Genomic DNA, 18,943 nt, shown 5'->3' with positions numbered 1-18,943 from the left:
TTTTTGACATGATTATCTGTTTTGTGTGTGTTGAGTTTGAGAAGTTCTTTATAGATCCTGGATATCAGCCTTTTGTCTGTACTGTCATTTGCAAATATCTTCTCCCATCCCCTGGGTTGCCTCTTTGTTTTGTTGACTGTTTCCTTTGCTATGCAGAAGCTTTTGATCTTGATAGAGTCCCAAAAGTTCATTTTCGCTTTTGTTTCCTTTGCCTTTGGAGACATACCTTGAAAGAAGTTGCTGTGGTTTGTAGGTTTAAGGCCACTCTCAATGGGTGTTAAAAAAAACATTAAACAAATTCTTCTCTTTGAGTATAGCTGACATGCAATGTTACATTAGTTTCAGGCATACTATGTAGTGATTCAACTTCTCTACACATTACGCTGTGTTCACCCCAGGTGTAGCTCCCATCTGTCACCATGTGTCGCAATTACAATACCACTGACTACATTCCCTACACTGGTAACTTTCATCCCTGAGACTTATTCATTCCGTAACTAGAAATTGTACCTTCCGCTGCCCTTCACTCATTTCGCTCAGTATCCTCCCTCTTCCCCTCTGGCAACCATCAGCTTATTCCCTGGATTTATAGGTCCGATTTTGCTTTTGGTTTGTTTATTCATTTTTTTTTAAATCCATCTATGAGTGAAATTATGTGGTCTTGTCTTTCTCAGTCTGACTTACTTCACTTAGCAGAATACCTTCTGGGTCCATCCTTCTTGTTGCAAATGGCAAGGTCTAACCTTTTTTATAGATACATAATATTACATTGTATATATTTATATGTTTATATATGTGTATATATATATACGCACATGCCATGTCATATACATACCGTATATATATATGCCATGTCATATACATACCGTATATATATACGTGTGTGTGTGTGTGTGTGTGTGTGTACCATATCTTCCTTACCCATTTGTCTATCAATGGACAATAGGTGGTTTCCATATTTTGGCTATCATAAATAATGCTGCAATAAACATAGAGGTGCATGCATCTTTTCAAATTAGTGTTTTTGTTTTCTTTGGGTAGATACCCCCATAGTGGAATTATTGGGTCATATGCTATTTCTATTTTTAATGTTTTGAGGAAACTCCATACTGAAAAACATTTGTTTTCATGAGCTGCATGAAATAGAGACTGATTACATTTTCTTCAAAATCTTCTGCTCTCTGTGTACATGTTAGACCACTTGTCCCCACTCCCTGAAGTTAACTGTGGCTATGTGACCGAGCATGACCGGCGGAATATAGGCAGACGTGGAAAATGCCACCTCCAGCCCTAACTCATAAAAACCTCCATTGTGGTCCTCCGTACTCCTCTTCTGGTAGGTTGGAATGGAGGGCACCGTGTGGAGGGCATTTTGGGAGTGACACCTTAAAGATCATGCGTCTAGTCGATGCAATGCAGAACTGGGCATTGCGCAGACTTGAATGATGCTGGAGGGATTCTGCAATGGGAGAAAGAACAGAAGGGAATTCCTTGTGAATGTTTTCCTCCCTCACCCATGTATCCCATTGGGACCTGGAGGCTGTGTCACACATTCAAGTCTCTGAGCTTTGCACATGAGAGGGTTTCATTCAGTGGAGTGGGGCAGAGGCCCAGGAATATGCATTTTAATTGGCAGCCTACCAGATTTGGATGCAGGTAGACCAGGAAGACTATTTGGAGAAACGGGGCGAACACGGTCTCTCGCAGTGCTAAGGGGATGTTTGTCCAAGGAATAATGAAATGAACGAAGAGCAGGAGAAGGGAGAGCGAAAATGAGATTGCAAGTGGGGAGACGTGAAAGAAGAAGGAAACAGCTGGGGAGAACCTAGCCCTGAGGCGCACGAGAAGGTGGGGACGTTTTGTCACAGGTGGCCGGGGCTGATGATGGCAGACGAGGCATATGGAGTGTGCTCCTGAGCTTGCCAGCCCTCGTGTCCCCAGGGGAAGCCCTCTGTCTGGAGGAGCCTGCTTTTTATCAGGCATTTTATGTACCTCCTGCTGTCGCTGTCCTCTGACAAGCTGCTCTTCTGCTAGACGCATTTTCATGGCTAATGGCACTGACGTTTTTGGAGATTCTGGGGGCAACAGAACACAGGGAACACTGTGGATAGATTGAAATCAGTCACCACATGCCAGCCTTTGCTCATTTGCGGCACAAATTTAATTTAAGCCAAAGAGATAAGATCTCTCTTGTCCTGCAGCCTTCTCCTTGCTTTCCTGACACCCAGGTAATAAATTCGATTTGCGGAAATAAATACCACTCTGTCCCTAAGGGGGCTGGAAGAAAATCCACCCAGGGCTCATACTGTGCTCATGGCAAGCAGGGTCAGGCAGAGAGCAAGGGGGTTAAGCTGGCAAGGGGACAAAGGGGTCAGGATGGAATGCACCTTGAGTGGTGTGAGCAGATGCCCCTCTGAGACCGGAAATGGCAGAGACAAGTGACAGAATGTGAGGCTGCAGACCATGGACAGGGCATGCTTGGGGGAGTGTCCACCCCAGGAGGCTGCTGGACCATAGGCGAGGGCTGGACCACACTCACCTTTCCGATCGACTGTCGGAAGATTCCACATCCTCCGGCACTGTCCTCATCAGCTCCTTTCAAAATCAGTGAAGTGCCTTATGTCCAAAGGTCACCAGTTGGTCATTTCTACTGTATCTTCAAGAGTTTGAGGTATGCTGTGCCTGGTTAAACAGTCCTCCAGGAATGTCATTTAGAATTAATCTCCATTCCTTAAAACATCAGGATAGAAATAATGTCACTCGAATGTCACATGAGTCCATTATAAAAAGAGCTCCTGTGTATGAAGAACTTAATGTGTGGCTCACATTGTGCAGAGAACCGGTTCTAATGGTGACCTCTCGAGACCAATTTCTTGACTCTATGAGGTTCAAGTCAAGGCAACTGAGTCTTAGAAAAGGAAGAAATAGGTCCACATTCTCAAAGCAGCAAAGCCAACATTCGAACCTAAGCATGAAGGTAATTGTTTTAGTATCAACGTATTAGAAAAATTACATAATGCTAAGTGAAATTATCCAGACAGAAAAAGACAAATACTGTGTAATCTTTTATATGTTGAATCCTAAAAAAAAAAAAAAAAAAAAAAAGCCAAATTCATAGAAATAGAGAGTAGTATGGTAGCCACAAGGGCCTGGGGGTGGAGGAGATGGGGAGATGCTGGCCAGAGGCTTGTAAGCCCACAGTTGTAAGATGGGAGTCTGCAGATCTAATACACACCACGGTGACTCTAGTTAATAATACAATGTTGTGTATTTGAAAGTTGCTAAGACTTTGTGCAGGTATACTCAGCACACACACACACACACACACACACACACACAAATGGTAACTATGCGAGGTGATGAGTGCACTAACTAACTTGATTGGGGGAGATAAAATGACTCTTTAGACACATCATATCCACTAATCTTGCCAAAAGGAAAAAAATCACCATATTTTGCCCTTTAAATATATCCAATTTCCTTTGTTAGTTATACCTCAGTAAAGCTGAAAAAATTAAATGTAAACTCTTAAAAACATCTTTTCAGCCAACTTTTATTGGGGGAGATATAATGAACCCTTAGACACATCATATCCATCAATCTTCCCAAAAGCCCCATGGAGTAAGCATCGTGGTCATCACATGGAGATGAAGGAAAGGAGGGGTAGACAGATCAGATGACTTGCCCAGGATCAGACAACTCTTAAGTAAGACAGAGCTGTGATATGTTGATCCCAAGTATCTCCAGCTAGGTGTTTAACAGCTCTTCTCTGTGGACTGTCCTGTGAGTCAGGCTGCCATTGGGAGTCCCAAATGCTGATATCCAGTCTCTACTGTTCCAACCTGTCAGCTGGTTCTAGGCATTGCCGAGGGAGGGTATCCTTTATTATTTAACATGCCAGTTTCTAAGCTGTTGATACTGCAGGAGTTACGAGGCTTTGGGGAGACAGTGTAAGGGGCCTGGGAGATTAATTTTTTTACTTTATTATTTTTATTAACATATAATGTATTATTTGCTTCAGGGGTACAGATCTGTGAATCATCAGGCTTACACATTTCATGGCACTCACCATAGCACATACCCTCCCCAGTGTCCATCGCCCAGCCACCCTATCCCTACCCCCCACCCACCAGCAACCCTCAGTTTGTTTTGTGAGTTTAAGAATCTCTTACGGTTTGTCTCCCTCCCAATCACATCTTGTTTCATTTTTTCCTTCCTGACCCCACAAACCCCCCTGCCCTGCCTCTCAAATTCCTCATATCAGGGAGATCATGTGATAATTGTCATTCTCTGATTGACTTATTTCGCTCAGCATAATACCCTCCAGTTCTATTGTATATGTAGACCATATCTTCTTTATCCATTCATCTGCTGATGGACATCTAGGTTCTTTCCATAGTTTGGGTACTGGGGACATTGCTGCTATAAACATTCAGGTGCACGTGCCCCTTCAGATCCCGACATTTGTCTCTTCAGGGTAAATACCCAGTTGTGCAATTGCTGGGTCATAGGGTAGCTCTATTTTCAACTTTTTGAGGAACCTCCATGCTGTTTTCCAGAGTGGCTGCAGCAGCTTGCATTCCCACCAACAGTGTAGGAGGGTTCCCTTTCTCTGATTCTCGCCAACATCTGTCATTTCCTGACTTGTTAATTTTAGCCATTCTGACTGGTGTGAGGTGATATCTCACTGTGGTTTTGATTCGCGTTTCCTTGATGCCAAGTGATGTTGAGCACTTTTTCATGTGTCTGTTGGCCATCTGGATGTCTTCTTTGCAGAAATGTCTGCTCATATCTTCTGCCCATTTCTTGACTGGATTATTTGTTCTTTGGGTGTTAAGTTTGACAAGTTCTTTATAGACTTTGGATACTAGCTCTTTATCTGATATGTCATTTGCGAATATCTTCTCCCATTCTGTCAGTTGTCTTTTGGTTTTGTTGACTGTTTCCTTTGCTGTGCAAAAGCTTCTGATCTTGATGAAGTCCCAGTAGTTCATTTTTGCACTTGCTTCTCTTGCCTTTGGCGATGTTTCTAGGAAGAAGTTGCTGCAGCTGAGGTCAAAAACGTTGCTGCCTGTGTTCTTCTCAAGGATTTGGAGGGATTCCTGTCTCACACTGAGGTCTTTCATCCATTTTGCGTCTATTTTTGTGTGTGGTATAAGGAAATGGTCCAGCTTCATTCTTCTGCATGTGGCTGTCCAATTTTCCCAAAACCATTTGTTGAAGAGACTGTCTTTTTTCCATTGGACATTCTTTCTTACTTTGTTGAAGATTAGTTGACCGTGGAGTTGAGGGTCCATTTTGGGCTCTCTATTCTGTTCCATGGATCTATGTATCTGTTTTTGTGCCAGTCCCATACTGTCCTGATGATGATAGCTTTGTAATAGAGCTTGAAGTCTGGAATTGTGTAGCCACCAGCTTTGACTTTCTTTTTGAACATTCCTCTGGCTATTTAGGGTCTTTTCTGGTTCTATATAAATTTTAGGATTATTTGTTCCATTTCTTTGGAAAAAACTGATGGTATTTCAATGGGGATTGCATTAAATGTGTACATTGCTTGTGAAGCATAGACATTTTCACAGTATTAATTCTTCCAGTACATGAGCATGGAACGTTTTTCCATTTCTTTGTGTCTTCCTCAATTTCTTTCATGAGTACTTTATAGTTTTCTGAGTACAGATTCTTTGCCTCTTTGGTTAGGTTTACTCCTAGGTATCTTATGGTTTTGGGTGCAATTGTAATTGGGATCAACTCTTTAATTTCACTTTCTTCTGTCTTGCTATTGGTGTATAGAAATGCAAGTGATTTCTGTGCATTGATTTTATATCCTGATACTTTACTGAATTCCTGTATGACTTCTAGCAGTTTTGGAGTGGAGTCTTTTGGGTTTTTCACATAAAATATCATGTCATCTACAGAGTGAGAGTTTGACTTCTTGTTTGCTGATTCAGATGCCTTTTATTTCTTTTTTTGTTGTCTGACTCCCGAGGCTAGGACTGAGAGCACTATGTTGAATAGCAATAGTGATAGTGGACATGACCTTAGGGGAAAAGCTCTCAGTTTTTCCCCATTGAGAATGATATTTGCTGTGGGTTTCTCATAGATGGCTTTGATGATATTGAGGTATGTACCCTCTGTCCCTACACTTTGAAGAGTTTTGTCTAAGATTTTATTTATTTGTCAGAGAGAGAGAGAAAGAGAGAACACACAAGCAGACAGAGTGGCAGGCAGAGGTGGAAAGAGAAGCAGGCTCCCCGCAGAGCAAGGAGCACAATGTGGGGCTCAATCCCAGGACCCTGGGATCATGACCTGAGCCAAAGGCAGCAGCTCAACTGACTGAGCCATCCAGGCATCCCTGAAGAGTTTTGATCAAGAAATAAATGCTGTACTTTGTCAAAAGCTTTTTCAGCATCTATTGAGAGTATCATATGGTTCTCGTTCTTTCTCTTATTAATGTATCGTATCACATTGATTGATTTGTGGATGTCGAACCAACCTTGCAGCACAGGAATAAACCCCATTTGGTCGTGGTGAATAATCCTTGTAATGTACTGTTGGATCTTATTGGCTAGTATTTTGGTGAGAATTTCTGCATCTGTGTTCATCAAGGATATTGGTCTGTAATTCTCCTTTTCGATGGGGTTTTTGGTTTTGGGATCAAGGTAATGCTGGCCTCATAAAAAATGGGTTTGGAAGTTTTCCTTCCATTTCTATTTTTTGGAACACTTTCAGGAGAATAGGTATTGGTTCTTCTTCAAATGTTTGGTAGAATTCCCCTGGGAAGCCATCTGGCCCTGGGCTCTTGTTTGTTGGGAGATTTTTGATGACTGCTTCAATCTCCTTACTCGTTATGGGTGTGTTCAGGTTTTCTATTTCTTCCTGGTTCAGTTTTGGTAGCTTTTATATCTCTAGGAATGCATCCATTTGTTCCAGATCGTTAAATTTGCTGGTGTATAGTTGCTCATAGTATATTCTTCTAATTGTATTTCTTTGGTGGGTGAGATCTATCCTCTTTCATTCATGATTTTATTTATTTGGGTCCTGTTTTCTTTTTGATAAGTCTGGCCAGGGGTTTATCAATCTTAATTCTTTCCAAAAAACCAGATCCTAGTTTTGTTGATTTGTTCTACCATTCTTTTGGTTTCTATTTCATTGATTTCTGCTCTGATCTTGATTATTTCTCTTTTCCTTCTGGGTTTAGGCTTTCTTTGCTGTTCTTTCTGCAGCTGCTTTAGGTGTAGGGTTAGGTTGCATACTTGAGATTTTTCTTGTTTCTTGATAAAGGCTTGTATCACTATATATTTTCCTCTAAGGACCACCTTTGCTGTGTCCCACAGATTTTGAACAGTTGTGTTTTCATTTTCATTTGTTCCCATGAAGTTTTTTCAATTCTTCTTTAATTTCTTAGTTGACCCATTAATTCTTTAGTAGGATGTTCTTTAGCCTCCGTGTATTTGAGTTCTTTCCAACTTTCCTCTTCTGATTGAGTTCTAGCTTCAGAGCATTGTGGTCTGAAAATATGCCCAGAATGATCCCAACCTTTTGATACTGGTTGAGACCTGATTTGTGACCCAGGATTTGATCTATTCTGGAGAATGTTCCATGTGCACTAGAGAAGAATGTGTATTCTGTTGCTTTGGGATGGAATGTTCTGAATATATCTGTGATGTCCATCTGGTCCAGTGTGTCATTTAAAACCTTTATTTCCTTGTTGATATTTTGCTTAGATGATCTGTTCATTTCAGTGAGGGGATTGTTAAAGTGATCCACTTTTATTATATTATTGTTGATGTGTTTCTTTGATTTTGTTATTAATTGGTTTGTATAATTGGCTGCTCCCACATTAAGAGCATAGATATTTAAAATTGTTAGATCTTCTTATTGGACAGACCCTTTAAGAATGATATAGTGGGGGCACCTGGGTGGCTCAGTGGGTTAAAGCCTCTGCCTTCGGCTTGGGTCATGATCCCAGGTCCTGGGATTGAGCCTCGCTTTGGGCTCTGCGCAGCAGGGAGCCTGATTCCTCCTCTCTCTCTGCCTGCCTCTCTGCCTACTTGTGATCTCTGTCTGTCAAATAAATAAATAAAATCTTTTAAAAAAAGAATGATATAGTGTCCTCCCTCATCTCCTATTATAGTATTTGGCTTAAAATCTAATTGATATAAGGATTGCCACCCCAGCTTTCTTTTGATGACCATTAGCATGGTAAGTTGTTTTCCGTGCCCTCACTTTAAATCTAGAGGTGTCTTTGAGTCTAAAATGAGTTTCTTGTAGACAGCATATTGATGGGTCTTGTTTTTTTTTTTTTTTTAATCCATTCTGATACCCTGTGTCTTTTGATTGGAGCATTTAGCCTATTTACATTTAGGGTAACTATTGAAAGATATGAATTTAGTGCCATTGTATTGCCTATAAGGTAACTGTTATTGTATATTGTCTCTGTTCCTTTCTGGTCTATTACTTTTAGGCTCTCTCTTTGCTTAGAGGACTCCTTTCAATATTTCCTGTAGGACTGGTTTGGTGTTTGCAAATTCTTTAAGGTTTTGTTTGTTCTGGAAGCTTTTTATTTTTCCTTGTATTTTCAATGACAGCCTAGCTGGATATAGTATTCTTGGCTGCATTTTTTTCTCGATTAGTTACCCTAAATGTAAATAGGCTAAATGCTCCAATCAAAAGACACAGGGTATCAGAATGGATTAAAAAAAAAAAAACAAGACCCATCAATATGCTGTCTACAAGAAACTCATTTTAGACTCAAAGACACCTCTAGATTTAAAGTGGGGGCGTGGAAAACAACTTACCATGCTAATGGTCATGCTCTCAGTGGAGCAGCCTTCTAAATGTTCTGATTTTGTGTTCCGCTGCTTCACTGCTTGCTTGGAGCCAGCCCCTCCCCCCGGGGTCCATCTTCCTATTGCTTTGGATTCACTTCTCTGCATGTTCTACCTTCCAGAAAGTGGTTGATTTTCTGTTCCTAGAATTGCTGTTCTTCTCTTCTATCTCCTGTTGAGTTTGTAGGTGTTCGGAATGGTTTGATAAGTATCTAGCTGAACTCCTGGGACCTGATGATATTTCAGTTTGCTACTCCTCGGCCATCTTACTTCCTCCCCACTAATTTTGGTGGAAATTCTGACAGAAAAGAATGTGAAATGGTGGCTGCTTCAGAGATTTTAAAAGAAATCGCTGTGTGTATGTGCAATTTCCTTACAACACTCTTGGGGGCTGACTAAAGGAAAGCTATCAGATCTTTGCCCCATACCCAGTGCTGTCCCAAGAGTGATAAAAAGCCTGTCTGAGCTGGGGCCAGGTATTTGTCTGAAAAAGGAAGTTAGGCATAGAAATATACACACAGTAAGCATCAAATGGGGAGAAGTGTTTAATCTTCCTTTTGAATGGATTAACGGTTGGCTTTAAGAAGGTGCCTCTGACTTTTGGCAGCATAGACCTGGAGGAGAGACGATGCTATATAACGAGGATGAGCACTGAGGATGAATTTGTGTATCTGTGATCAGCAAAAAATAGCCATAAAATTATTTCCAGGGAAAGTCAGAGTTCCTCATGTCAAACTGGGATAGAAAAAAAGCACCCACCTAGGATGCTTTGGAACAGTGTTGGAAAGGGTTTCCTTTCCAAAGCAGCACAGCATAGAGCTGGACTGCCCAGTACAGTGGCTACTCAACCCTATGTGGTCATGGAGCATGTGAACAGTGGCCATTTCTGCATTATTATTATTATTATTATTTTTAAAGATTTTATTTATTTGCAAGAGCAATACAGAGATAGAGAGAGCACAAGTGGGGAGGAGAGGGAGAAGAAGGCTTCTCGCTGAGCAGGGAGCCTGATGCGGGATTCGGGATGCCAAGACCCTGGGATCACAACTCGAGCCAAAAGCAGACGCTTAACCGACTGAGCTACCCAGGTGCCCCAAGGTGGCCATTTCAAATAGATCTGTGCCATAAGGGTTAAAGATGTACCAGATTTCAAAGACTTAGTAGGAATAAAGTTAAGTATCTCCTCAACCACTTTTCAACACTGATCACATGTCAAGAGGACCATGTTTTGGATAAATTGATGTTAAGATGAATGTCACCTGTTTACTTTTTCAAATGTGACCACAAGGAAATATGAAATAATATATGTGGCTTGCATTATATTTCCATGGGAAGGCAGTGGTCTAGACTCTGAGAAGGGCTGTGAGGCCCAAGAACATTGGACTGAAATGATACCTGCTGCTCATTTGCTGTGTAGCTCTGGCAGGAGAACACCTTTCAGAGCTTGAGTTTCCACTTATGTTGTTTGGGCAAATAACTTCCTCTGCTTTTGGAGTATTATGGTGGCAAAGTACTGAACGTACTGAAAGTGTGGGCAGAGTGACCCACTCTAGACAGTAGTTTTTCTCTTCCCTTCCCTCTTGCCACATATTTTGAAAACTTGGAGGGAAATGATTTTGGCTTTTGAATCCCATAACCTAGAAAACTACCATTTAATTGTCGAGAAAAGTTAACACTTTTTAGAGATACAAAGACTCGTGGAGGCACTTTGAAAGTGCTACTTAAAGATGTTACTTACAGAGGTGCCTGGGTGGTGCAGTTGTTTAAGTGTCCAACTTTTGGTTTTGGCTCAGGCTGTGATCTCAGGGGGGAGAGATTGAGCCCCATGTTGGGCTCTGCACTTAGCAGGGAGTCTGCTTGAGATTCTCCCTTTCCCTCTGTCCTTCTCCCCTCCTGCTCTCTCTTTCTCTCTTTCTTTCCCTCCTTATCTTTCTCTCAAATAAATAAATCTTTAAAAAAAAAGATATTACTTAGAGTACCACCAGAATGAAAATAGAAGCCATGAGAGAGATGTAGCACCAGAATCACAGTGGTCAGCGAAGTATGAGAAAAGGCTATTGATCATTGTACATGATTATAGCGGCAAAAGTCAAATGGTAATAATAGCACTAATGATACAACCTAGGAATCTGAAATCCTAGCCATCAGAAGGGAAGTGAAAGGGAGAAGGGGCAGTGAGGTTTCCATTTTGTTCGCGAGAAGGATTTAGATACTGATTACCTTTGTTTTTTTTTATTTTTTATTTTTATTAACATATAATGTATTATTTGCCCCAGGGGTACAGGTCTGTGAATCATCAGGCTTGCACACTTCACAGCACTCACCATAGCACATACCCTCCCCAGTGTCCATCACCCAACCACCCTCTCCCTCCCCCACCTCCCCGCCCGGCAACCCTCAGTTTGTTTCCTGAGATTAAGAGTCTCTTATGGTTTGTCTCCCTCCCCAGGCCCATCTTGTTTCATTTTTTCCCCTCCCAACTCCCCCCAACCCCCTCCCCTGCTTCTCAAATTCCTCATTACTGGTTGCTTTTGAATGCAACCAAAATACTATAATTTTAAGTATGCTTTTGTTAAAAATATAAAGGTATCAAGTATCAAAATAGAAAATGATGACCATTTTGATGTTTCTAGAAGAAAATTAAGTGGAACAAAAAACAGTATATCAGCAGTAGACAAGTAGACAAGTAAAAAGAAGAAATAAGGGCAAAGTCGTGGTAAAGAGAACAAATGAAATAAGATGGCAGGAATCAATCCAAGAATAAGAACAGTTGTATTAAATGGAGATAGGTTAAATATACTTTTTTTAAAAAAAGGAAACAGATTGCTTAAACAATTTAAAAAATCTAGCAATATGCTGTTTACAAGACATAGCCTTAAGATGAAATAACATCAAAAAACAAAAAAGTAAAGGTTAAAAAAGATAACAACATCAAATGCTAGAGTGAAAAAAAAAACACAAGGGCAGAAATATTAATATTCGTAAGAGTGAAAGTCAAAAGTAGTAAGAGAAAAAGAAATGATGCTGACAACAGATCCATGTCTTGAAGACAGTATAATGGCTCTGAACAGCACAATTTTGAAATAGGTAAAAGAAAACAAATAGAAATACAGAAGAAGAGACAACTTGTCAAATATATTGGTAGAATTTAACACAACTTCCCAGAAACCAATATCCACAACTCAAAAGCATTGGTATGTAGAGCTTTTCATTGCACATTGATGGAGTTTAACTTGATATACTTTCATAACCAACAGACTGACGATAAAATTCTTTCCAAACATGAATGACAACAAATTCTCCAGAGCAGGAATCACAGGCCGTGTTTTCTGATCCCCACGCCATAAAATTAGAAATTAGTGACAAAATAAAAGTCCAAATACCCCAAATTACTTCTGCAATGAAGAGGACATGAATGTAAATTATGAGGTTAATCAAAGTCAATGACAGTCCTACAAAAAAACATGGCAGGCTGGGGTTGCCCATGTTGCTGGCACTGCCCATGGTGCTGGCCCTGAGCCCCCGTCTCTTCCCTGAGGCCAGGCCCTGTGGCCTATACCACTCCTGGTGCAGATGTCTCCAGGCCTTCTGCACCTCTCCTCCTAAAACTTCCACATCAGCCACAGCCCCTCGCCCACCACTGTCCTGCTTGCTCCCTCTTGCAAGAAGGAATTTAAGGAGTGTGTTTGTTGTGACGAGCACCAGGTGATGTATGGAAGTGCGGAATCACTATCTTGTACACCCGAAACTAATACAACACTGTTAACTAACTGGACTTAAAACCTTAAAAGCAGCATTTCACCGGTATCATGACTATATTTTTGGTCTCTACAAGGCACCATGGCCCTCCTAAACTTAATACTGCAGTCAAGTTACAGCAACTTCTAGTCTAGATTGTCCTTGATTCAGAATGTGATGTTTCCCCCAACATCTCTGCAAATGAATTCTATACTTTGAAAGGACCTGTGGCTTTACTCAAAGCCACCAGAGTGTGGGGAGTATTACGAGGATGCCATGGCTTTTAATAAGTTTAATGTTCTGCCCTGGCTGATGACCAGTCTTCCCCTTTACAGAGCATCGCTTTTCCCAAGTCAGGCAACAAAGGGAGCTATTCTTTGTCTCATGTTTCTACACCAAATGATGTCCATATGGTGATCTCATATGCCCCACTATAAGGGACCTGAGTCATACCAGAATTTGACAACCCTGGATATACACAGTCTTCAGGAGAAGTTCAAAAGACCTTGTGACTCCACGTTACAGTGGACCTAACCTGTCTGGGATGTTTAGAGCTATGAAGCCTATTCTGAATTCAATGTAACAGCTTCCTATCTAAATTTTTCAAAGAAATTAGTACAGTATTTCCAAATACTTCATTTGCTTGGGAGGAGGTGAGGTGGAATTTAAATGTGGGGAGTCCAATCCAGAAATCCAATTATTTCATGAAGCAGAAAGGCTTTGGTGAAGATTATAGAAGACTAAACTCTTTCTACATTCAAAAGCTTGTGGGTCTTGTTTCAACCATAAACAGGGATCCCTAGTCTGGCAAGAGGTTTTTTTTTTGTTTTTGTTTTTTTGTGTGTGTGTTTTAATTAATTTTTTATTTTTATAACATATATTTTTATCCCCAGGGGTACAGGTCTGTGAATCACCAGGTTTATACACTTCACAGCACTCACCAAAGCACATACCCTCCCCAATGTCCATAATCCCACCCCCAGGCAAGAGGTTTTTTGATGATTGTGGAAAGCTTCAGCCAAGGACTTCAGCTCAAGTATGGAAAGAGCAAATGTATGGTGAGGAATAGGGCAAAATCACAATTCCTTGTGGTCCTTTCTGCTCCTTGGTACTTAGATTTGGTTAGTTATGGACAAGACTAGAGAAATTCCTATAATGTGGGCCCTCTTGATTTTGATGGTTCTCAAGAACAGAAAAAACTCATCATTGGTGGAGAAGCTTGTCTATGGAGAGAGTTTGTGGATGCAACTTGCCTCGCTCTGAGATTATGGCCTTGGGCAAGTACTATAAGTGAGACTGGAGTCAGGGGGACGTCAAAGATAGAGAGGATGCCTGGACCAGACTAACAGTTCACCTCTGCAGGATGGTCAGATGTGGAAGATCTGCAGAGCCTTTTAATTTTTTTTTAAACTGGATTTAAAAAAAAAAAGATTTTATTTATTTATTTGAGAGAGAATGAGTGAGAGAAAGCATGAGAGAGGAGAAGGTCAGAGGGAGAAGCCGACTCCCCAAGGAGCTGGGGGCCCGATGCGGGACTCGATTCCGGGACTCCGGGATCATGACCTGAGCCCAAGACAGTCAGTCGCTCAACCAACTGAGCCACCCAGGTCCCTAAACTGGATATTGTAATCATGAGTACAAAATATAAAAATGAGCTCAAAGAAGAAAATAGGAGGGGACAAAGCCCACAGCAATCTGTACTACAATCAACTTGATTTTGAAATCATAGAAATAAAGATTTTGTATTCTGTTTTTGAATAAAATGTATCATTTAATGATTTTAAAAAACCCACATGGAGTACAGCCAAAAAAAGTGCTTGAAGAAAAATAGACAGTTATAAATACATTTCCTATAGAAGCAGAGAAAATGAAATTAACAGTGAAATCTAAAATCTAATAAAAGAACAACAGAAAAAAAACTTTTAAAAATAAATAAATATAAAGGCAAAGCAGATGTTAATGGTATTTTTCTAAAAATTGTAGCTAATCAATATAATACAAATCTGATTCTTTTAAAAGATCTCCCAAATAGTCTATTCTTTAACAAGTGTAATGTCAAGAAAAATAAAGACATAAAATAAAAATAAAGACCTCAGGTGCCATTTTTTTTTTAGTAATTGCTCCAAAACCTCACAAGATCTCACATAGATTTCATGCTTTGTAAACTATTGCAGAGTGTTAACAATCTGATAAGCTCCCAAACTCACTTTAAAAAAAAAAAAGATTTTATTTATTTATTTGACAGACAGAAATGACAAGTAGGCAGAGAGGCAGGCAGAGAGAGGAGTGGGGAAGCAGGCTCCCTGCTGAGCAGAGAGCCCGATGTGGGCCTTGATCCCAGGACCCTGAGATCATGACCTGAGCCGAAGGCAGAGTCTTTAACCCACTGAGCCATCCAGGCTCCACCAAACTCACTTTTTGGTGCTACTATCACACTAACAGAAAAATCAGAAAACTACCCTCCTCCCCCCACCCCAGCATTTGGCCAACCTTGCCTTTGAACTTGTATGCAAAATCCTAAGTAAATTCAGCATTTTAAATCTGGCAATGTATTAAGCCAATGTTACATAATGGTTAAGTAGCATTTATCCTCGCAAGGACTGCAAGGATGGTTTAGAATTTGGTCATTATAGGTTATTTATGACCGCAACAGATTAAAGGAGTCCAACTCAGTAATCATCTAATGCATGCTAAAAAAAAATACTTGATAATTAAATTTAAGACTGATTTCTCCTGTGCTTAATAGAGAAATGTAAGAGGCATTTTTATTAAATCCAGGTAGGATACAAAATGTCCATTTTCACCCCTGTACTGCCAAAGCAGGAAGACAGGAAAAAGATACAAGAGGCGGAAATATTGGAAAGAAGAGAGAAAAGTGTCTTTGCTTGAAGATAGTACTGATTATCTGCTTTGGAGATCTAAAAGATTTCTCTGAAAAATGATTAAAACTATGAATAACATTCCTATAATTAAGGAAATAGAAAATAAAAGCATGAACATCAATACCTTCTTATACTAGCAATAACCTATTTGAAAGTGGAATTTTAAAAACATTACATTCACAGTATGAACAACCATAGCAAGTATGTTAAAAGAATAAGAAAAACCAGAGCTAAGCCTAATACAATTTGTAAGCCTTAGTTGAAGAAATTAAAAATGAACTATTTACTGAAGGATGTAAAATAATTCCTGAAAAATGTAGTTGTGTCATATTTCTGAATGACAAAACTTAATGTTGTAGAAATGTAAGCTTTTGACAAATTCATCTAGAAGGTCAGTGCTTGCCAACTCGAAATCCCAACAAGCTGGGGCGCCTGGGTGGCTCAGTGGTTTGGGCTGCTGCCTTCGGCTCGGGTCATGATCTCAGGGTCCTGGGATCGAGCCCCGCATCGGGCTCTCTGCTCCGCGGGAAGCCTGCTTCCCTCTCTCTCTCTCTCTCTCTGCCTGCCTCTCTGCCTACTTGTGATCTCTGTCAAATAAATAAATAAAATCTTTAAAAAAAAAAAAAAGAAATCCCAACAAGGAATTATAAAAGGAAGTTGACAATCCTATCCTGAAATTCATATAGAAGTGAAAATGTAATAAAAGGAAGCAAGAGAGTTTTTATTTATTTATTTTTTTAAAGATTTTTATTTATTTGACAGAGACATAGTGAGAGACACAGCGAGAGAGACACAAGTGGGGGAGTGGGAGAGGGAGAAGCAGGGCTCCCGCAGAACAGGGATCCGGAAGTGGGGTTCAATCCCAGGACCCTGGGATCATGACTTGAGCGAAAGTCAGATGCTTAATGACTGAACCACCCAGGAGCCCCAACATTGTAGTCTTTATATCATTAGTTAAATTTTTCATTTCCTACAACTAAATTTCAGTTGGATTCAAGAGCTAAATGTAAAATCAAAATATTGAAATTATTAGAAAAGATTTAGAAGAATATAAATGACTAAAATAAACTCCAAACTTTATTATTATTTAAATGGAAAAAGAAATCGCAATACATATGATGTATTTTATCAGAGTAGACAAAAATAGCTGGACAAAGAGCTATGTCCAGGATCTTTATCAATATGCTGAGAATCTAAGAAGTGGTTATTTCTAGAAACCATCTAAGTGTTCATCAGGAAAAAAAAAAAATATCTCTAGGACATCCCATTAGTTGAATTAAAAAGACAGGTCACTGGGACACTTGGGTGGCTCAGTCAGTTAGGCATTTGTCTTTGGCTCGTATCCTGATCCCAGGGTCCTGGGATTGAGTGCTTGCTCAGTGGAGAGCCTGATTCTCCCTCTATCTTTCTTTCTCTCTCTCTCTCTCTCTGATAAATAAATAAATAAATAAATAAATAAATAAAATCTTTGTTAAAAGAAAAAAAGGCATGTCACCAAGTAATATGTTTATGTACATATGTGCATGATTTTATATTTATAGTGTAAAACCATAGGAGAAGTGATTTAAGGTAGAAGAAGGACTAGAATGACATTTAATAGTTTTTTAGGAGTGGTAGCTTCTTAGGGCAGGACTGGGGAAGGGGTACGGGCAGTGGTTTGGGTCCTTTGCTGTTCAGCCCCTCCACAGAACACAAAACTTTCTGTATGAGGGAAGTGTTCCATTGTCTGTGCTATCCCGGGAGCCCCTAGTGACATGTAGCTCTGGAGCCCTCGAAATGTGGCTAATGTGATGGGGGAAATGAATCTTTCCTTTTACTAATGTTTAAAACTTGAATAGTCATGTATGACTAGTGGCTAATGTGTTGGAGAGAGAAGCTCGATATACCTTTATATTGTTTGAAAAAAAACTTTAATTTTTTTAACAATAAAAATGTCTACCTCTGTTATGGTTTAGGTTATGCTGGGATGACACACTGCCCTTAAAAAAAAATCTGTGACATAACAAATGCTTTGTTTGGTGGGCTCCTCTCCATGTCTGGTCATCCTAGGACCCGGGCTGATGAAGCCTACACCTGCAGCTCCACTGGTCTCCATAGTAAGAGGAAGGAGATGGCACGGGGTCTCCCGGAGACCATTTCAAGCTTTCCTCCTAGAAGGAATGAACACACATCCCTTTATGAATCTCACTGGTCAAAGCGAGTCTCATGGCCACCCCAAGTCCAAGACGGTAGGGGAATACAAGCAGACCCTATGCCCAGAGAGAGGTGAACTTGTGTGCCGCCCTAATGTCTCCCTCATTAGCATCATTTCCCTTTTTAATTAAAAATGGAAGAAGGAAAAGCCAGGTGAGAAAACTGACCTCTATGGTAACATTCATAAACTCTTTATTGGTGTTTGAAAGTTACTCGCCTATCCAATTCCCTTTTTAAGTAAAACACAGTTATCTTCAGAGCACCTGGTGGCTCAGGTGGTTAAGCATCTGATTCGATTTTGGCTCAGGTCATATGGGGCTCCATCCTTAGCTTGGAGCCTGCTTAAGATTCTCTCTCCTTCTCCCTCTGCCCCTCGCAACTTGTGTGCCCTCTCTCCAAAAAGACAAAAAAAACAAACAAATGAAAAAAAAAACAACAACCCGCAGTCATCTTCATTTGTGTAATTGGAGAATTTAGCATATACTGAAAACGTAGGTTGTTGCTTCTCGAGCTATTTTGGTCGACTACCTGGGGAAATATTTCAATAGGATTTAGCAGTTCTCATCTCATAAAGCATTCAGGCTGATACTGAATACACATCTGTTTTTTCCCAAATAATTTATTTTGAGAAAGTACACCAATTACTGATAATACTCTGATTAATGATATTTCTGCCACAATGTGCATGTGTCTTCTAATAATATGATAGTGTACAATTTTGATGGCATCTGGAAAATTGGTAGAAGTAAGAATTTGCTGCTCATTTCCACTCTTCAGTGACTGCAAATGAAAGCAATACCATATAAAGAAAGTATAAAATACTTATTGGAAAAAATGTGAAGGTAAATGAGCCAGGAATCTGGGCCACACTAACTCTGAAGAATGAGTCTCTGGTCCCTGTAAGAACGAATTTTGCTTACTATGCACAAGGTTGAGTCTTATAAGAAGCTAATATGTGGGGGGAAATCCATTTTATCTATGGAACCTTACTTTGTCTTGTTGGAGTCTAGGCATTGATGGGAGAATATGTTACTGACTATTCTATTCAGAACTTCTAGAAAAGGGATATTGTGCTTTATCGGTGACTGCTTCCTACACCTGTCTAGTCTCAGCACGTTGCCTAGCCTGGGCCAATCCTAAATTCACCTGGTGATATTATTCAAGGATCCTTTGTGCTGTTAAGCAGTGCTTGAAATTCAGTGTTTCAAACCAGACCTACATCAGAGCGCTTAGCCCTTTGAATGGAAGGAGTTCACTGAAGGCCCGCTGAATGAAAGGCCTAAAAACACAGTCATACTCAAA

At 40.2% G+C, this 18,943-nt stretch overlaps 1 pseudogene; it reads left to right on the top strand.

Annotated features, from left to right (window-relative positions):
* Positions 1–2,971: 2,971 nt before the first annotated feature.
* Positions 2,972–18,943, top strand: part of LOC101693773 — a 106,527-nt pseudogene continuing 90,555 nt past the window's right edge.

Source organism: Mustela putorius, unplaced genomic scaffold, assembly GCF_011764305.1.
Source record: "Mustela putorius furo isolate JIRA1106 unplaced genomic scaffold, ASM1176430v1.1 tig00003836_pilon_pilon_pilon, whole genome shotgun sequence".
In the NCBI taxonomy this organism is placed as follows: Eukaryota; Metazoa; Chordata; class Mammalia; order Carnivora; family Mustelidae; genus Mustela; species Mustela putorius.
The sequence above is the reverse complement of the archived record's forward strand: the minus strand, read 5'-3'. Positions and strand labels throughout refer to the sequence as shown.